Source organism: Castor canadensis, chromosome 6, assembly GCF_047511655.1.
Source record: "Castor canadensis chromosome 6, mCasCan1.hap1v2, whole genome shotgun sequence".
NCBI lineage: Eukaryota > Metazoa > Chordata > Mammalia > Rodentia > Castoridae > Castor > Castor canadensis.
Genome location: NC_133391.1, coordinates 75,958,428 through 75,975,830, shown reverse-complemented (window position 1 = coordinate 75,975,830; position 17,403 = coordinate 75,958,428). Strand labels below are relative to the sequence as shown.

At 39.3% G+C, this 17,403-nt stretch overlaps 1 long non-coding RNA gene across 2 annotated transcripts in view; it reads left to right on the top strand.

Moving 5' to 3' along the window:
* Positions 1-17,403, top strand: part of LOC141424133 (uncharacterized) — a 124,533-nt gene that overhangs the window by 68,980 nt on the left and 38,150 nt on the right. The window contains exon 1 of one of the 2 annotated variants that reach the window (XR_012449019.1): positions 7,079-7,154. The exons of the other annotated variant lie outside the window; for it this stretch is intronic. This is a non-coding gene — a long non-coding RNA (uncharacterized lncRNA). Of the gene's footprint in view, positions 1-7,078; positions 7,155-17,403 lie in introns of those variants that run through there. 2 annotated transcript variants of the gene reach the window in all.

Sequence of the window (17,403 nt, the reverse complement as noted above, 5' to 3'; positions counted from 1 at the left end):
GAAAGATAGAGGTGTGGTGAATTAACAGATATTTATGGTGGGCCCATAGGACTAGTCACACTAGGCTATTTTCAGGGATTCTTAGAGTGTTTCATAAGAGCAGGGGATCATAGGGATTTTGTTTTGTTCTGCATAATCCCCCCTGGGTAAATATTATTGGTACCATTTGTTAAAGATCCAGAGATCTTAAAACTTACCTAGGGTCACTAGCTACCCAGTGGTAATACTGGAATTCAAATCCAGATCTGTAAGACCACAAAGCTTGGCAGTACTGCTATTACAATGATGTCTAGTCAATACATACAGGACTGCCATTCTCTCAGTCAAGGGAAGAGAGAGAACAAAGAAGAGTGACAGACATAGAATCTTTTTATGTGGTATCTGTCTTTCTTTCTATCTATATCTATCTATCTATCTCGATCTATCTACCCACCCACCTAACCACCTCTGCATTTGTGTACATAGCTATATCCATTTACTGAATGTTCAGTAGGTGTCAAATATTTTATTTCATTTGATCTTTACTTCAACCTACAAGATAGTTACTATTGCTCCATTGCATGGATGAGGAAACAGAGTCAATGACCACACAATGGTGGACCTAAGACCTAACTTTGGGTTTGTTGGGTTCTAGTCACCCCTCTGCTCTCTGTCCACAAACAAGATTCAAAGAGTTAAATGATGAACCTTGCTATGCAACCTTCTCACCACATCGTGTGCTCCTCTCCAAAGCCCACTCCTGATAAGTTTCTTGGGATTTTTCCTGCCATTACATAGGTCTGTATAACTGTTTCGGGCACCTTATTTTTCTAGTAGCTCCAGGACTTGGGGATCTTTTATGTATTAGTTTGTTTTGTTTTTTCTTCATTTGATTAACAGCAACATAGAGACCACTATTTGTGTGTTCTCTATCTTGTTTCTAGAGCTCATCATTGGTGGGCATTTTTTATAGTTTTGGTCTTATGACAACACAATGTTGCAAGGAACATCCTTATACCTGTGCTTTTCGGTACTTGTTCCCACTGAGATCGAATTATTGCAAGTGAAGCTGTCAGTTCAATGGGCCGTTTTTGTCTATTTTGAGGATCCTGCAAAGTTCACCCCTGCTCAGCTGAGTAATGAATATGAGATTTACTCAACCAGAGGCAGGGTAATCTTTTGTAGTGTTTGGAGGACCAGCTCTGCAACTCATGACCTGTGTGGCCTTGGTGAGTTATTTAACATTGCAAAACCAGAGTTTACCATTAATTAATTAAATGCAGCAACAATAACACTTTATTGCAATAGCTATGTACTAGGTACTACTGGTTTAAGTACTAGTCTCAAATAAGCTTTCTTAAAATTTTCTCTTTTAAATTAGTTTTTTTAGTTTATTTTGATTTATCAAAATGTTATTTATTTATTTATGTATATGAGGGATTTCATTGTTATAATTCCATATGGTATACCTTGAACAAGTTCATATTTTCCATTATATTTCTACTCTCTATGTCCCTCCTCCCCTCTCTTTCAAACAGTGGTGGGTTTCATTATGCTGTCTTTATACATACACATTTCTGGAGCCCCTCATGGATGGATATATATATATATATATATATATATATATATAGTACTTCTATCCTCTTCACCTCTCAGTAGCCTTTCCTTTCCCTCTCCTGATAATTCAAACAGTCTTATGATGCAGGTACTATTAGTAGTCTCTCTTACAGATGAGGAAGTTAGGCACAGAGTAATACTATACCTCGGGGAAGTTGGCTCTGAACCCCACCTTTAAATCACTTCTTCATGGGCTGTTACTTGGATTAAATGAGAAGATATGTAGAGTGGCAATAGATGAGGAGAAAAGGAGGAGAAGGGAAATAACGAAGGAGGGAAAGCCAGGGAGGGAGAGAAAGGGAATGAATGTAACTTAGTGTGTGGCCCTCACGCCACAGTGGAGATGTGATCCCAGTCCTTGTTCCTCAAGGGCATTTCCTTCCAGGACAGACAAGCCAGGCTGATGGATTTTCTTTAGATTTTATTTCTGTGAGGAAGAACACTGGGAGCAGAGAATCCTGGGACTCTGGAGATCTGTTAGTCCAGAAATCAACAGAACCATGGGAGGATGTGTATTTCTTAAACATGGAATGAAACAGTACTGATTAAGGAAACTGGGATGAGAATGAAATATTAGCCTTCCATCTGAAGAAGCCAAAACAGGGGGGGTGGAGCTAGTTACAGAGCGTGACCTCAGCTAGGAACAGGGCCTGTAGGCCAGATCCATCTGTGGAAATTCTTTCCCAGAAAGTGAAGTGTGATATTCCAGCAGGGCTAGGCGGGCTTCCTAAAGGGTGAGATGGGTTATTCTTGGCTCAGTGATTTACATGTATCATCTTAAATAATCCACCAACAGCTGTCTAAAGTGGGTAGGATTATTGTCCCCATTTAACCAATGAGGAACCTGAGGCACAAAAAGGTGATGTGGCTTGCCCAGGGGTCTACTCTCTCAGCCACTGTATTTAGTATGAAGAGATAGTAGAAGGTGATCTCCCACAGAGTGCAGTCAAGACAACAGAGTCTTGGGTCTGTGTCCTGGATCTATCACCAGGTGGGGAACCTTGGACGACATACCTTCTGGCATCAAGCCTATATGTTTTCATCTGTGAAATGGGATAAGAGTAATATTGAACATATACACATATGTATAGATGAGATAATTCCTAAAATCCTTAGCACAGAAGTTGGCCCATGGGCAGCCCTCAAAAATTACATTAAGAACATAACACATGCATACATATACACATACACATATGTCTTAACCTGGTATCAAAATGATAATGTTTACAATTAGGTCCTTTATGTCCAGATCACAAATATTTTATAGAGTAACCACTACCAAAGTGTCTTTTGCCTAGGAAGTGAAATAAATATAGTATCGACCATGTGTCATTAGTTCGAATGGAGCCAAGACCACTGCTAACGGATTGATTATTATTTTCTGGCAATTTGCTGGACTTCATGTGGCTTTAGACTTTTCCTCTGTGGTCTGAGTTGTGCAGTCCATGGCCCCTCACATTATTAAGACAGAAATAGAAGGAATTTTAGAATAGAAGGTAGGTCATCCTACCACATAGAACAAATCTTTGCTTGGTTTTTTAAAGAGAAATAGTGTTTCATCATAAGTGATGCTACTTATGAGCCCTAGCTGGGACTCAGGCAAAACCATGTAGTTGATGCTCATAAACTTAATTCTCTCTGCAGTTTGAGGGGGCTACAGTATCATCATTCTTTTTTATTTTTTTTTTAGCTAATAAAGAAATGGAGACTCAGAGAGAGAAATGACCTGGACATATCAGCTTATCTGTCATTCCTTTCCCCCAAAACCCTGGTATTAACAGACAGAAATACTATAAAGTCCTGTGAGTTGCCAAGTCCTCTAATCAATTATTTTAAAATTGTTCTACATACAGTTACAGGTTTTATTGTATGATAAGATGACATGGGGCAAGTAGTTTCCTGGCTTTGTTCAAATCACAGGCTTTCTCAATGATGTGCTATACTAGGATTAAAAATTTGGTACTGTGATTCTTTTGAAATGCTGAAGCAATAATGAGAAAATAGACTCGATAATTCCCAGTAACCCTACCATGCATGGTTCCCTCCTGTGTGAAGCTGGCTCAGGGCCCTTCTCTCCACCAACACCCTCAGCAAGACTCTTTCCAGGAGGTCCCCTTGTACTGCACTCATACCATAAGAGATTGTCAGCCTCCTGCTTGTGGGCAGTGAATGTGGAAGAAGAAAACTGCTGTACTCCACTAGCTACTACAGAAAGCACTTGAGGAAAGAGGAGCCTGTAACTAAGAACCTCAGTTATGATTCCCAGGTCAAGGTCAGGCTTGGACAGAGCCTCAATGCAGAGTTGTGAGGAGGATAGGCCTGTGCAAATAGGAAACAGAGGGAACTCTGCCAGGCTCCCTGTGGATTCTGCCTAGTAGATCCCACTCCAACCTGAGTGACAAGCTGTCGAGCCAGAGCCAGACGCCCAGGTGGCAAAATGTCACATCCAGAAATCACATCAGTTACTCTGCCCTTAAATAGGTCTCAGCTGTGTACAGCATGCACACCATTTCCAGTATCCTCCTTGACATGTCCCTGCCCTGTCTCAAAGTCCATTGGCATTTTGCCTATGGGAGAGCGTCTCTTTCCTCAGTTCCTGGTATTCCAGGGCTCAAGGCCTTGGAATCCTTGCTCAGCTATCTTCTCTGAGGTTGTCTCTCCTGGTATCCTCCTTCCCTTAACTGGGTTTGTTCCCTTCCTGGCATGTGATGTGAGTTTAATCTCAGGAAGTCTTTTTACTTGTTCATCCATTGGTCTGTAGGGCCCAGTACAGGCATGTGTTTCACTCTCAGCATTAATCTTAGTGCCAAAGAAAGGGAAACAGAATAAGTGTTCAATAAATGTTTGCCAAATAAAAATAGGAAAGAATAGAATTCCCAATCTAGCTCTGAGAGACATAATTGGAATTGAACTTGACAGTGAGAATGTTGAATCCTAGCCAGGAGAACACCAGGGGTCTCCCCCAGCAACATATTTGGAAGGAAATTTCTGTACATGCATGGAATGAGCAATTATTAAAGGTCTTTGGAAAGAGGTTAATTCAATTTTTAAAACATCCCTGGAGAAGACTCCCAGGAGAAAAAGAAACATAAATAAGTTGATTTGTGGTATTTCCTGGAAATGTCTTAAGAGATCGCCCATCTGACATCCACAGCTGTGGGAATATTGTCCTCTTTGTGTCATCTCTTCCCAGTCACACTTCCACCAGGATTATAATGATACAATCACAGGGAAAATATCAGTAGAGCTAAATTTTCAATTGTTTCAAGATCATGTTCATAGATTTTGAAGGGTTGTCAGTCAATGTTGACATCTTGGCTTCTTTGCTACTCTTCAGTATGAAAAATGAACATGGAATCTGGATATTTATTAACAGTTCTAGAAAAGATGGGGAAGAGAGGATGTAAAAATATTAGCCAGACTGAAGTTTATAGTAAAAGCCATTTATTTAGGTATTCATATGCCCTGCAACCATAGTGTAAGACTGGGAGAATCTGAATCATAAACCCAATTCCAGATTGAGACAGCAATGATGGTGGATATGACCAAGTGGGTCTCAGCTTGGCCCAGGTGGGCCCAATTGCAAGTTTCTGTACTGACTTTCTGGCTGGTGAGTTGACTTCTAGCTTCAGGGCCACTATTAGGAATTTAGAATGAATTTGAGCCCCAAGAAGGTCTATTTCTAGGACATGGGCCTAGCAGCCAGATGAGGGAAGGACTGTGGCAGATCGCAGTGGTCAGGGAGAAAGAATATATCCTCTTCATTGCTACTATTTTAATATAGGTGAAGCCCACTTAGAAGTTATTTATTCATTAATTCACCCATTTACTCATTCATCCAGATATGAAATTATATCCTTGTGAGTTATGTAACAACAATCAATGGACCAGGCCTATGTTTGATGCTCAGTATACAGACAGCCTTCCCTTTGCACAGTAGTGTAGGACCATAAAAATTATCATATAAGCCAAACTGTGAAAAGTGATGATCATCACGGTCTATGTGAAAAATCACAATTGTTCCATGACTGTTAATAATTCTCTTGTCATCAGCAATAAATCTATAAGAAATTAAAATATAGTAAGACTATTATTTATTTAGTGCATGGTAATTTAGAACATTAGAAACATGAAGCATTAGTCTAAAACACTTAAGAATAGTAATTTGAACAGTGTTTCTCTTTTCATCATATAGCTAACAGCATGGAGCAAGTATCTTCTAGGTCTTGGCAAATTGTCATACTCCTTTCTAAGTTTGGAACAGATTCTAACATTTTCCTTTCTACATCAGTGTGAGTTCTCTCCAGCAGTTCTTTTAATGTGAAGTGGTTTGCCAGAACTTCCTCTAGGCCATTTTCATTCTTTTCTGCCATGGTCACTTTGCTCCTTTATGCCACTTAATTTGCTGTCACTAAGTTTGTTTGGCTGCGTATCTCTGAAGGAGCCAATGGTGAACGAAGGTGACATTACCTGGTCAACTATTTCTCCTATAACTCTTCTTACATTTGGCTTGGATTTTACTTCCAGTGTCATCAATTTTCATTCTTCTGCTGCACTTACATCATTTTTGGCTAATTCTCTCTTTTGATTATCTATGTCTGTAACATACATATCACATGGGTTTGCCTGTAGGAGATAAGGATGCAACACAACTGGCTTTTGCCCCTAGTATATGAATTTAATAACAAATGCACAGTGATAAGTCTAAAACTTTGAACTTTTAGCTACTATACCATTAGTATACTTAATCATGAATAACAAAAATAAGCACAAATCTCAAATCCCAGTGATAACTTTTGTGTTGTTTATAAGAAAAGTAAGCTAAGATAAGCACTAGTTGAAGAATAGGTCCAGAATGTTCCATCCTTGTGGAAATGTTGAGAACCAGGGAATGCTCTGAGTAAGGTTGGTGAAACTGAGTGGTATTTCAGGGATGAACAATCAATTCAAGATTCTATTAGGAAAGCAAAACAATGCAATTATCTCAATTACTAAGTTAACAATGAGATTTCACCATCTACATTCTAGCCATAAGTAAGACATTTATTTGAATTAGATAAGAAGATATAATGCCATTTGAAAGAGGACTAGTAAATTTAATAACAGAGATAAATGAAACTGACAATGAGCTCACACTTTATAAATCTAAACAGGGGACCAAGGTTAAACACAGGGGGGCTAATGCTTGATGAATGAGCTGGAATGCTGCCTTTTGACACTATTGGAGATTGGTCATGATTTTTATGCTTTCTTTTCTTAAACATGGAGATTAAGAAAGAATGAATATAATTCCATTCAAATGAAAGAGCAGGAGCAAGAAACAACCTTGAACCTTCCCTACTCAAATAGTAGCAATGCTGGTAATTTAATCACTAACCGAGTTGTGTAACTTGCCTATGACAAATGGTAAAATACCTCCAATGTGGCAATCTGCCCAAGTAATTCCGTCATAGGAATTAGGGGGAGCCTTAGCTGGCCCAAGCTCACCCTGGCCGCCGCTACTGCTGAAATTGTTTCTGCGTTAGGCTAGAATTCGGAAAGGGCTCTGGATGTCACAGGTATGAGGTCACTGAAACATTTTAGGGTACTCTGCTTTCTTCCACTCCTTACCCATCCCACTTTGCACTTGCTAGCATGTGCAGCACATCCACCACATACAGTGCTCAGTCAAATTTGTTCCTACCTCCTTGTGCAGCCTCAGGGTACATCTCCTTCTCCCTTGCTTGCTCCAGTGTGGGATTGTAGATTTGGGAACGTTGCACGTGTTCAGTCTGGGCTGTTCTTTCCTAATGACTACAAGTTAGTCAGTCTCAGTTTAAACTTCCTTTTCTCTTGGAAGCTCTCCTAGGTCACCTGACCTACATTAGTTTCCCTCGTTCCATGTTTTCACGGTTCCCATACTTCCTGGCATGACACACACATCTTCCATCTTCTCTACTGGGTCAGAGGGTCTGAGAGGGCATGGTACAAGTCCCAGTACCTTCCTAACCCCAGCACAGTGCCTGGCACATTGCTTGCCCTTAGCATTTGCAGAATGAATTGTTGACTTCTTCATTTTCTTTTTGAAAAGGTAGTGTACCATATTTACAATATACACAAATGTGTAAGGAAAAATATTTCAAATCTCCACATGTCAACTACAGTATAAAAAATGAAAACATTACCAGCATAAGTTTATCACTCTCTGTATCTTTCCAGACACAAAAAGAACAGGAGTCCCTCCCCAACCCTGCACTCAGCTTCAGTATCTGTGGTTAACCTTGTACCAAAACTATGCGTGATTGTCTTGACTCTTTCAAGACAGAAAGCGACTACATTCAAATATCTTTTATTACCACATATTGTTTTAATTGTTCTATTTTATTATTGGGTATTGTTGTTAATCTCTTGCTGTGCCTAGCTTATAAATTAAACTTTATCATAGGCATATATGTACAGGAAAAAACATGGTATTTGAGTTACGGTTTCAGGCATCCACTGGAAGTCTTAGAACATATCTCCTGTGGATAAGAAGGGACTACTATCTTCTGAATTTGGTGAGAAGTATTTCCATAATTTGTTAGTACTTTTGCCCTGCTGTCTGCAAACTTGCAGTACTTTTGTGTATTTTACAATTTATATGTAACATTTATATAAGTGTTATACAAAATGTATCCTGTAACTGGTTTTTTTTTTCAGCCTTTGTGTGATTTATTCATGCTATTGTGTTTAGAAAAGGTATATATTTTTTCCCTGCGATGTGGCTATGTAGTATTTCATTATATGGATATGCCCCTATTAATCTGTTTTCTTGTTAATGGCCCATTTTCTGAATTTTTTTCCATAAATGTCTTGCACCTGAAAAGATTTTCTTCTTGTAGTTCACATCATAGAATCCAATATACTGGCCTTTTTCGTTATTCACCTATCAAAAATGACTCTGAAATCTATATGAGAGATGGTTAGTAACCCAATTTATGATGGTATGAAAGTGAAATAATGGATTTATGAGAAACTGTGGAATAGTTACAAGAACACTGATTCCGGAGTCAAACAAATAGCCTTCAATACTCTCTCAACTACTTAGCAGTCATGTGACACTGGGAATACAAAACTTTAGTTTCCATTCTGTGAAACTGGAGTAATACTCTCCTGTTTCCCACAGTGGTCAAATTAAACAATGTTGCTGAAAAGATTTTGAAGCCTGATGTATTATACAATATTGGACTATCAACAACCAAAATGTATTACCCAAGTGTAATACTGCAAAAGTTGTAACAAAATAACAATAATATAAAAATAATTAATTACCTCCTACATTAAACTTGTTATTGGCTATAAGTTGCTATCCCTTATTTACATTTAATTAGGGTATTTGAGAAATGATACCTTACTCCCAAAAGCCAGACTAGGCTTTGGAGAAAAATACACTAGGGTCTCTGCCTCTCTACTGCCTAAAAATCCAAGCTGAAGCAAGTTGAATTGGCTCTGGAATGGTATTTGTTGAACAGGTTCTGTCTTCATGCTAAGATGTTTGTTAGGATAGGAGCATTGTGATGGTTAAAATGAGAATTTTAGATGGCCAAAGACCTGGTTCAAGTCCTAGCCTTACTTTCCTTCTTTTTACTGAGGATAAGACAGTCTAGCAGCACTGTTGGGGAGATTAAGTGAGTAAATGTATATATAGTGACATACTTGGCCCTTTGAGTCTGTGGTTCCAAACTAGGCATAGCTGAGATTTCCCAACAGGTGAGGCAACTTTGCTTGGCTTTGTTCCTCTCACCCCATCACAGTTACCTCAGGTGACCTCTTCAACATGCTGTCACTATTGCATACTTTTGGATATGCCAAATACTTTGGACCTTCAAGTACTGACTTTTGGTTTGTAAAAAGGGAAAGAGCAGCTTGGCTAATTTGACTGATTAATTCACAGGAACCCAAAGAGAAACTTTCAAATTAGTTAATTAAGTCCAGTTTTAATCATGCAATCTTGATCTCAAGCAAGAGGTAAGAATAGATAAGATTAGGGCTAGACACCCTGGCTTATGCCTGTAATTCCAATTACTCAGGAGGTAGAGATTTGGAGAATTGAAGTTTGAGTCAGCCCAGCAAAATGCTATTGAGACCCCATATTAACTAACAAGCTGGACATGGTGGTATATGCCTATGATAAGGAATAGGTAAGAGGATCATCTATCCAAGTCATCTCTGGGGGGATAAAATTCCCCAAACCTCAAACCAAACCATACTAAATCAAACCAAACCAAACCAAAGCAAAACATGTAGACCCTATCTGGAAAATAGCTAAAACAAAAAAGGTCTATGGCTCAAGTGGTAAAGCATATGCTTAAGCAAGCTCAAGATCCTAAGTTCCAACCCCAGTACTACCACCACCACCACCACCAAAGAAAAAAAAAAGTGATAAGATTAAAACCCAGTGTCAGAACTCTGGGATCCAAAATAATTTCTTTCTGCAGAATTTTTGCTACCTGTGCCTGCTTTACCAGAATCCTTGTTTTATTCCATTGATCATAATGAGTCAAAAACCAGATTGACCTTGTTCATTGCACACTGGTGTCTGGGTTCCCAGGAACTGACTTGCTTCACAAGTCCATGTTTCTCTCCATAAACACGTTCTGCACAAAGGCCCCTCCCCATCTAGGAGGAGGTAGAAAGGAAGCAGGGAAGAAGGATGACAGAACAATGTCCTTTCTATTCTAGTAATCTTGGGAGGCTTCCTGGAGGGCACATGCTTGGAAAAGATGGGAGGAGATGAGTACATGGAATTTTGTTGTCATGGATGTCTTTCCTTGCACTATGTCTTCCACTTGTTCACTCAAAGAGGTTATTAAGATCCTACTACAAGGCATCCTACCTTTGAGTCTTGGGAACCAGTTTCCTGGGTTTAAAGTCCCAGTTCTGCCTGTTGCAAGTTGTGTGATCTTGAGGTTTCTTAAATTATATCTTAATTGCTCCATCTATAAATTGGGGATAATAATAAGACCTGTCCCACAGGGTCACTGTTGGAGTTAAGTAAGTTAATTCTGTATACATCTACATCTACATTGATCTATTGTTAAAGAGTGGCTAATCCATTACAAGAGCTCAGTGGATACTAGTTGTTATTATTATTACTCAGCCTCAGAGTACTAAAATTTGGTACTCAAAATAGTGGTACTCTAAAACTTTGGTGAACAGACCTTTTTGGATGAGTTTATCAGTCTTCAGAGTTAAGAAGAGACTTAAAAACAAAGCTAAAATATTGAGGTTATAATTTCCTTGGCCATGACATATAGTTCAAACTTGGCAGGCTGAGGCCTAGAACTGGTTTTGGGTGAGGGCCCCAAAACATGCCCAATTATATCTAATGGTAAAGAAAATCAGTGCTATTTTCTATCTGCTAAGTAAGCTGCCTTCTCCAAATGGAAAACATTGTAGTCATTTCAGTTGCCTCTGAGATCAGCCAATGCTGTTGGAGCAGCACAAATGGAACATAATATAAAAGTATACACATAATGTACTGTTCTAAATTCAAAGAGTGCATTTCTCTTACATGGCTAGTCCCCGAAATTTTCAGAAACATGGTGCATAGAATGAGGTGGTTATTAAGCTGAAAATGAACAACAGTAAAACAGAGGAGGCACTGCAAGGGCTGACAGAATTGAAGGGAAATTGTTAAATACGTAGGTAATAGGAAAGGATGTGGGTTATAAGAAATCTCGTTAGTCCTCTTGCGTTATGGGTAGACTGAGTTGTAGCTTGGAGTTCACAGATAAAAATCTTTAATGACACTCAAAAAAAATAAAAATAAAAAGGACATCCACAGATGGAGAACTGACACGCTCATTCAATAGCCTATTGTTCAGCAATGCTCCTAAGAAAATGACTTCTGTGTAACATAAATTCCTCACACTGCAGCCAAATCCTGCCCAAATAATGGAGCTGCACTATAGGAAAAAGCCACATAGCTAGAATTCTTGGGGAATGGGTTGGCTTTATTGTTGCTGTTTTGATTGTTCTCTGTAGATTGGACTGAAAAGAAAATTTATTTCCATATTTCTGTTCATAGACTTGGACTTGTTTTGTATAAGTGTATGTGCTTGTGTGTGTGTATGTGTGTGTGTGTGTGTATTGGAGTGAAAGAAATACTGTAGAAGGAAAAGAGATGAATCTCTGAATGACTCAGGACTCTTTGGGATCTCAGGGCTCATCAGGAAGAAGATGATTATGACTGGGCAGACTTGTAGATACAGACAGCTGAGACGATGTAGCTTAATTTTTGTTCAAATTATGCAACTATTGGAAATAATGTTTTTTTCCTGGGCAAGAAATAGAAATACATTGAATATCAGAGTCTTTCCTTCGGATGGTGAAATCTGGAAAGAAATCACAAAAATAATGCAGTTCCAGAAAATTTTGAAGGCTGTGACACTAGTTCTAGTATATATATATTTATATTTTTTTTTGGTGGGGGGGCGGAGGGTTGGTACTGAGGTTTAAATTCAGGGCCTTGTGTTTGCTAAGCAAGTGCTGTACCACTTTGAGCCATGCCTCTAACCCTTTTTGCTACAGGTTATTTTTCAGATAGGGTTTTGTTTTTTGCCTGAACCATCGTCCTCTTACCTACAGCCTTCTGTGTAGTTGGCATTACAGACATTTCCACCACTCATGGCTTATTGATTCAGATGGGGCCTTCTGCCCAGGCTGGCCTTATCAAGGGATGGGCCATCTCATCCAGCTTATATACATATTGCAATGTCATAAACTATAAAATTCATCCATTTAAAGTTTATATTTCAGGTTGAGTGGGTGGCTTACAGGTGTAATCTCAACTACTTGAGAGGCAGAGATTGCGAGGATCATGGTTTGAGGCCATCCTGGGCAAAAAATCAGTGAATGAGACCCCATCTCAACCAATAAGCCAGGTGTGGTGGTGTGTCTGTGATCCCTGACGTGCTGTGATCCCATATGTGCTGGAGGCTGTAGGTAAAAGGATCATAGTTTGAGGCTGGCCTCAGGCAAAAACTTGAGACTCTATCTGAAAATTAACTAATGCATAAAAAGGCGGGGGGCATGAATCAAGCAGTAGGGTGCCTGCTTAGCAAGCACAAGACCATGAATTCAAACCCTACTGCCACCAAAAAGCATACATTTCGATTCAAGGCTTTTAGTATATTCATCGAGTTGTGCAACCATCACCACAATGTATCTTAAAACATTTTCATTGCCGTCAAAAGAAACCTCCATCGCTGCCCCTCTGTGCCAACCTCAGCTAGCCACTAATCTACTGTTTCCACATATGGTTTTGTCTGTTTTGGACAGTTCACCTAAATGGAATCACACAACATGTAGTCTTTTGTAACTGGCTTCTTTTACTTAGTATGTTTCTGAGCTTCATGGGGATTTTAAGATAAACCAGCACTTCATTTCTTTCATGGACATACCACATTTTGTTTGTCCGTTCATCAGCTGATGTTTAGGTCGTCTCCACCTTTCTGCTCTTATCAATAGTGCCTCTGTGAATGTTCATTTGTTTTAGTGTGGATGTATTTTTATTTTTCTTGGGTAGATTCTGAGGAGTAGAGCTGCTAGGTCAGATGGAACCTCTATGTTTCCCATTTTGAGGAATTATCAAGTAATTTTCCAAAGTGGTGCACCATTTTACATTTCCACTAGCTGTGTCTGAGGACTCAAAACTTCTCATCTTTGCCTAATTTATTATTATCTGCCATTTTTATGATAGCTGTCCTAATGGGTATGTATTTGTTATTTTCACATTTCTATTGACTAATGTGTTGAGTCATCTTTTTCATGTGCTTATTGGCATATCTTCTTGGAGAAATGTGTATTTAAATTCTTTGTCATTTTTAAACTGGGCTATTTGTTTTTTATTCTTGAATTGTAAAATTTCTTTACATATTCTGATACAAATTCCTTGTCAGATATAATAGAATTCGCAAACATTTTCTTCCATTTTGAAGGTTTTTCATTTTTTAAAAGTGTTCTTTGAGGTGTAGTCATTTTTAATTTTGTTGAAATCTGATTCATTTTTTAATTGTTTGTTCTTTAGATGTCATATGTAAGAACTGATTGCCTAATCCAATGTCACAAAAATTTATACTATGTTTGCTTTTAAGAGTTTAGCATTTGGGCTCTTACATTTAAGTCTATGATTTAGTTTGAGTTACTTTTGTAACTCGAAATTATGAATTGACTCAAAATTTCTAATGGTGTAAGGAAGGGTTCTGACTTTATTATTTTGCATGTAGATTTTTCTAGCATCATTTGTTGAAAAGACTATTCTTTCCCCATTAGCTTATGTTATTATTAAAATCATAAGTAAGTAATCATTAGAAAAATCAACTTCTGCACATATATTTCTGTGGTACCAAATATCGATTTTGTGCATTTTTCTTCTTTCCCAGTGTAGTGTTTGACTTTGAACCAAACACTTACACAGTTGTCCACTCATTTCATGATAAATTGAATGTCTATTAGTCAACACATTGTGGCGGAAGGAGGGCCGGTTCCTTCCCTAGTAGAGAGAATCATACAAGGAGGTACAAGACACAGGACAAGGACTGTAAATGACTTTCCCAACAGATCTCTGCACATTCTGTTACTCTTCCCTCCAATAATCCAATCTTAGTGTGCCAGGGCCTTCAGATGTGCTGTTCCACTCTACCTGCAGTGCTCTTCCTTTTTCTTTTCTCCTGATGAACTCCTACACACTTCATTTCTCACCTGAACCATCACTTTCCTGGGGAAGATACCCTGGTCTCTAGGTTGTGTATCCTGTGAAACACATATTCAGGGTCCTCGACTTCCAACAGTGAAGTACTTTCCATAATGGTAATGAAATAAATTAATTGGGTAAGTAGTGGCTTCATGTATATCTTTACTTTTGGTGTGATGGCCTCTTCAGGGTGGGTGCCATGTTTATCTTTTCCTACTCACCGTCACATATTGCTTGAGAGAGCAACCTCCCATCAACAGACAGAACTGGTGAGAATCCAGCTGTGTTAACTTCCTAAATCTCCGTGTCCTCATCGTCCTGTGGGGGATATCTGCCATACCCCATGGACCTGTGGACTTCCCATGGAGGCTGAGGAGAGAAGGTTGAATGACTGATTGAACACAACCACTCACTCATAACATTCTGGAACTTCAGCCATTCCCCCAGCATTCTGGTTGGAGATCAAACCACCCTGACAAGTGATGAAAGGTATCTTTCTGAGGCATTGTCTGTAGAACCACTAGAAACAATTAGCCAAACTATATTTCTGTATTTTGTGTAGACATTAACCAGTCTGGCTGATTTAAAGAAGTTTTTTGTGGCAAAATTCCTTTACCTTAATATTTGGCATGGTGTTTTGGAGGGGATATACTGGAGTCCAACTTCCTGGGTTTCAATTCTAGCCACTCTACTTTCTCTTCAGGCATATTACAAAATCATTTTGAACCTCAGGTACCTCTGCAAAGTGGAAATATTAATCATAATATCATTGCAGTGTTGCTGAGAGGATTTTGTGGAACAAGGTGCCACAGTGCAGAGCCGAGTGCCTGGCACATCTCACTGGCTTGAAGACCAGGTTACTTTTAGTTGTTAGCCTTGGAGAAGCTCTGATTTCTGGTTATGAGTGATCTAAATCCCAAACAGTTCCATTAAACTCTTGACATTCTTCCAAGGATAATGAGAAACAAAGGGCATATAAAACACCCATTTAGTGCTATTTTATTGGAAACTACAGTTAATCAGATTGCCACATTTTCCATCACTCCCAAGAAGTCATAATTGAGAAAACACTTGTGTGTGTGCATGTGTGTGTGTGTGTGTGTGTGTGTGTGTGTGTGTGTACACTATTTGGGACTGGTTAAAACTTAGCCAATCTATTTCTGTTTGGGTTTTCAGAACATGAAACAAATCATTCTTCTGAGTATTTCTATTGTTCAAAGTTAGGGTAAAATGTCAGCTTCCAGTCGTAGTATTCCTGATCCTCAGAGGAATTTCTTTTGTTTCAGGTCTTCTGCAGTCATTCTATTTTCTTTTTAATTAACTGTTATTAGCATATATTAATTATACAAAATAATGAGTTTCACTATGACATTTTCATACATTCACATAACTCTGAGCTCTGGAGTTCTGCTGTTTTTCTTCCATCTGTCTTCCACATTGTTTATTCACTCTTTCTCTCACCTGACCTCTTCCTCCTTCCCTTTCTTCTTCTCTCTCTTACTTCCTAGTTCTCTTTCTCTCTCTCTTTTTCTTTGTCTTCTTCCCTCTCCTCTCTCCCTCCATCATTCTTTCCTCTCTTCTTCCTTTCTATTCTTCTTTCCTATCTTTTTCCCTGTAAAATGAGAGCATTATGTGTCTGTGTCAAAAGGGAATAACTAAAGTTTACTTTGTAGGGCCGATAGGTAAACAAAATTTGACATGTCGTTTCCTTATTGCAGTGCCTGGCATATAGTATACATTGTTATTACTGTTTGGAAAAAGGAAAATTCTTTATCATATTCCCTTTTCTCTTGGTTTTTCTGATTTTGGCTTTTCAAATTCAAAGTCTTGAAAATAATTTGCCTGTTCTTTCTTTCCTGAGTTTGTTCTGTCAAGCTTGATAGCAGCTGTAAATAATGGGAGAGATGAGAGTTGCTAATAAATGATTTGTGTTTGAGACTCCTTAGGAGCCAGGCATCAGGCCAGTTTCTTAGATGAGAATTGATTCCCAGCTGGGATGTGCTCATGGAACTGGTTAGTGTCTGCACAGACCTTGGCTGCTGCTGTCATGTTAGACCTATCCCAGGGGTGTTAGGGCAATGGCTTTTGCTTTGCAGCAAGCAGGTAAGGCCAGGCTTAGAAGCAAGGGACCATTTCCATAGGGACCAGTCAATGCTCTCAAGGTCATTTGTGAGTGCCTGCAGCCTTGTGTACTACATTAAGTGGTATCAAATGGCTCTCTGATGTTCAATGTTCTAAATCAATGCTTAGATTTGGGAGGTTTCTTGTAGGCTGCCTCTCTGACCCGGAGAAAAGTGGGAAAGAAGCCAGGTGGGGCAGTACACACCTGTAATCTCAGCACTTGGGAAGCTGAAGCAGGAGGATCATGAATTTCAGGCCAGCCTGAACTACAAAATGAGTTCAAGGCCAGCCTGGGCTACAGAGCAAGACCCTTTCTCCAAAGGCAGGGGGTAGTGGGAAAGATGCTGTTGTTCTTCCCCTGAGCTCCACCAGGGACAGCAGTGACTCTGGCACTTTATAGGGTACATGGCTCTCCTTGTTTAATGCAGATTCCCCCCCTTAATGACCCAGTCTAGGGTGGGGATCAGGAAGTGACATCTTTGAAGCACTCTGTATCTAGCATTTAGTTATAACCATTTCTTTATCTGTGGTCTGTTTCCTCTTTCTCTGCCAGTGTGGAGGCTGTAAGAAGGCAGGGCCTGGCCTATGCTATTTACTGCTACAGACTTGTGGTCTCATCTTTGAAAAAGGGAGTGAAATGTAGCATCTGTCAAACTTCAATTATGCACATTAATCAGCTGACGTCTGATGGAAATGCAGATTCTCATTCTCTGTGTCTGGAGTAGGGTAAGAGTGTCTGTGTTCTAACCATCTTTTGAGGATGCAGCTGCAGATTTCCTCTCAGAGTAGGAAGGGTCGATATTGAAACATGCGACTTTGGATTTCTTCCCCTGAGAGTGGAGAGACCTATGTAGGCCTCTTCCCTTATAAAATGGGGCTTGACAGTAGCTTCTGCAAAAGCAGCTTCTGTCTTTTTGGGGTACCCATAAGGTGATTGGAAGCCTTAAGCTCAGTATATGATGAATGCTTAA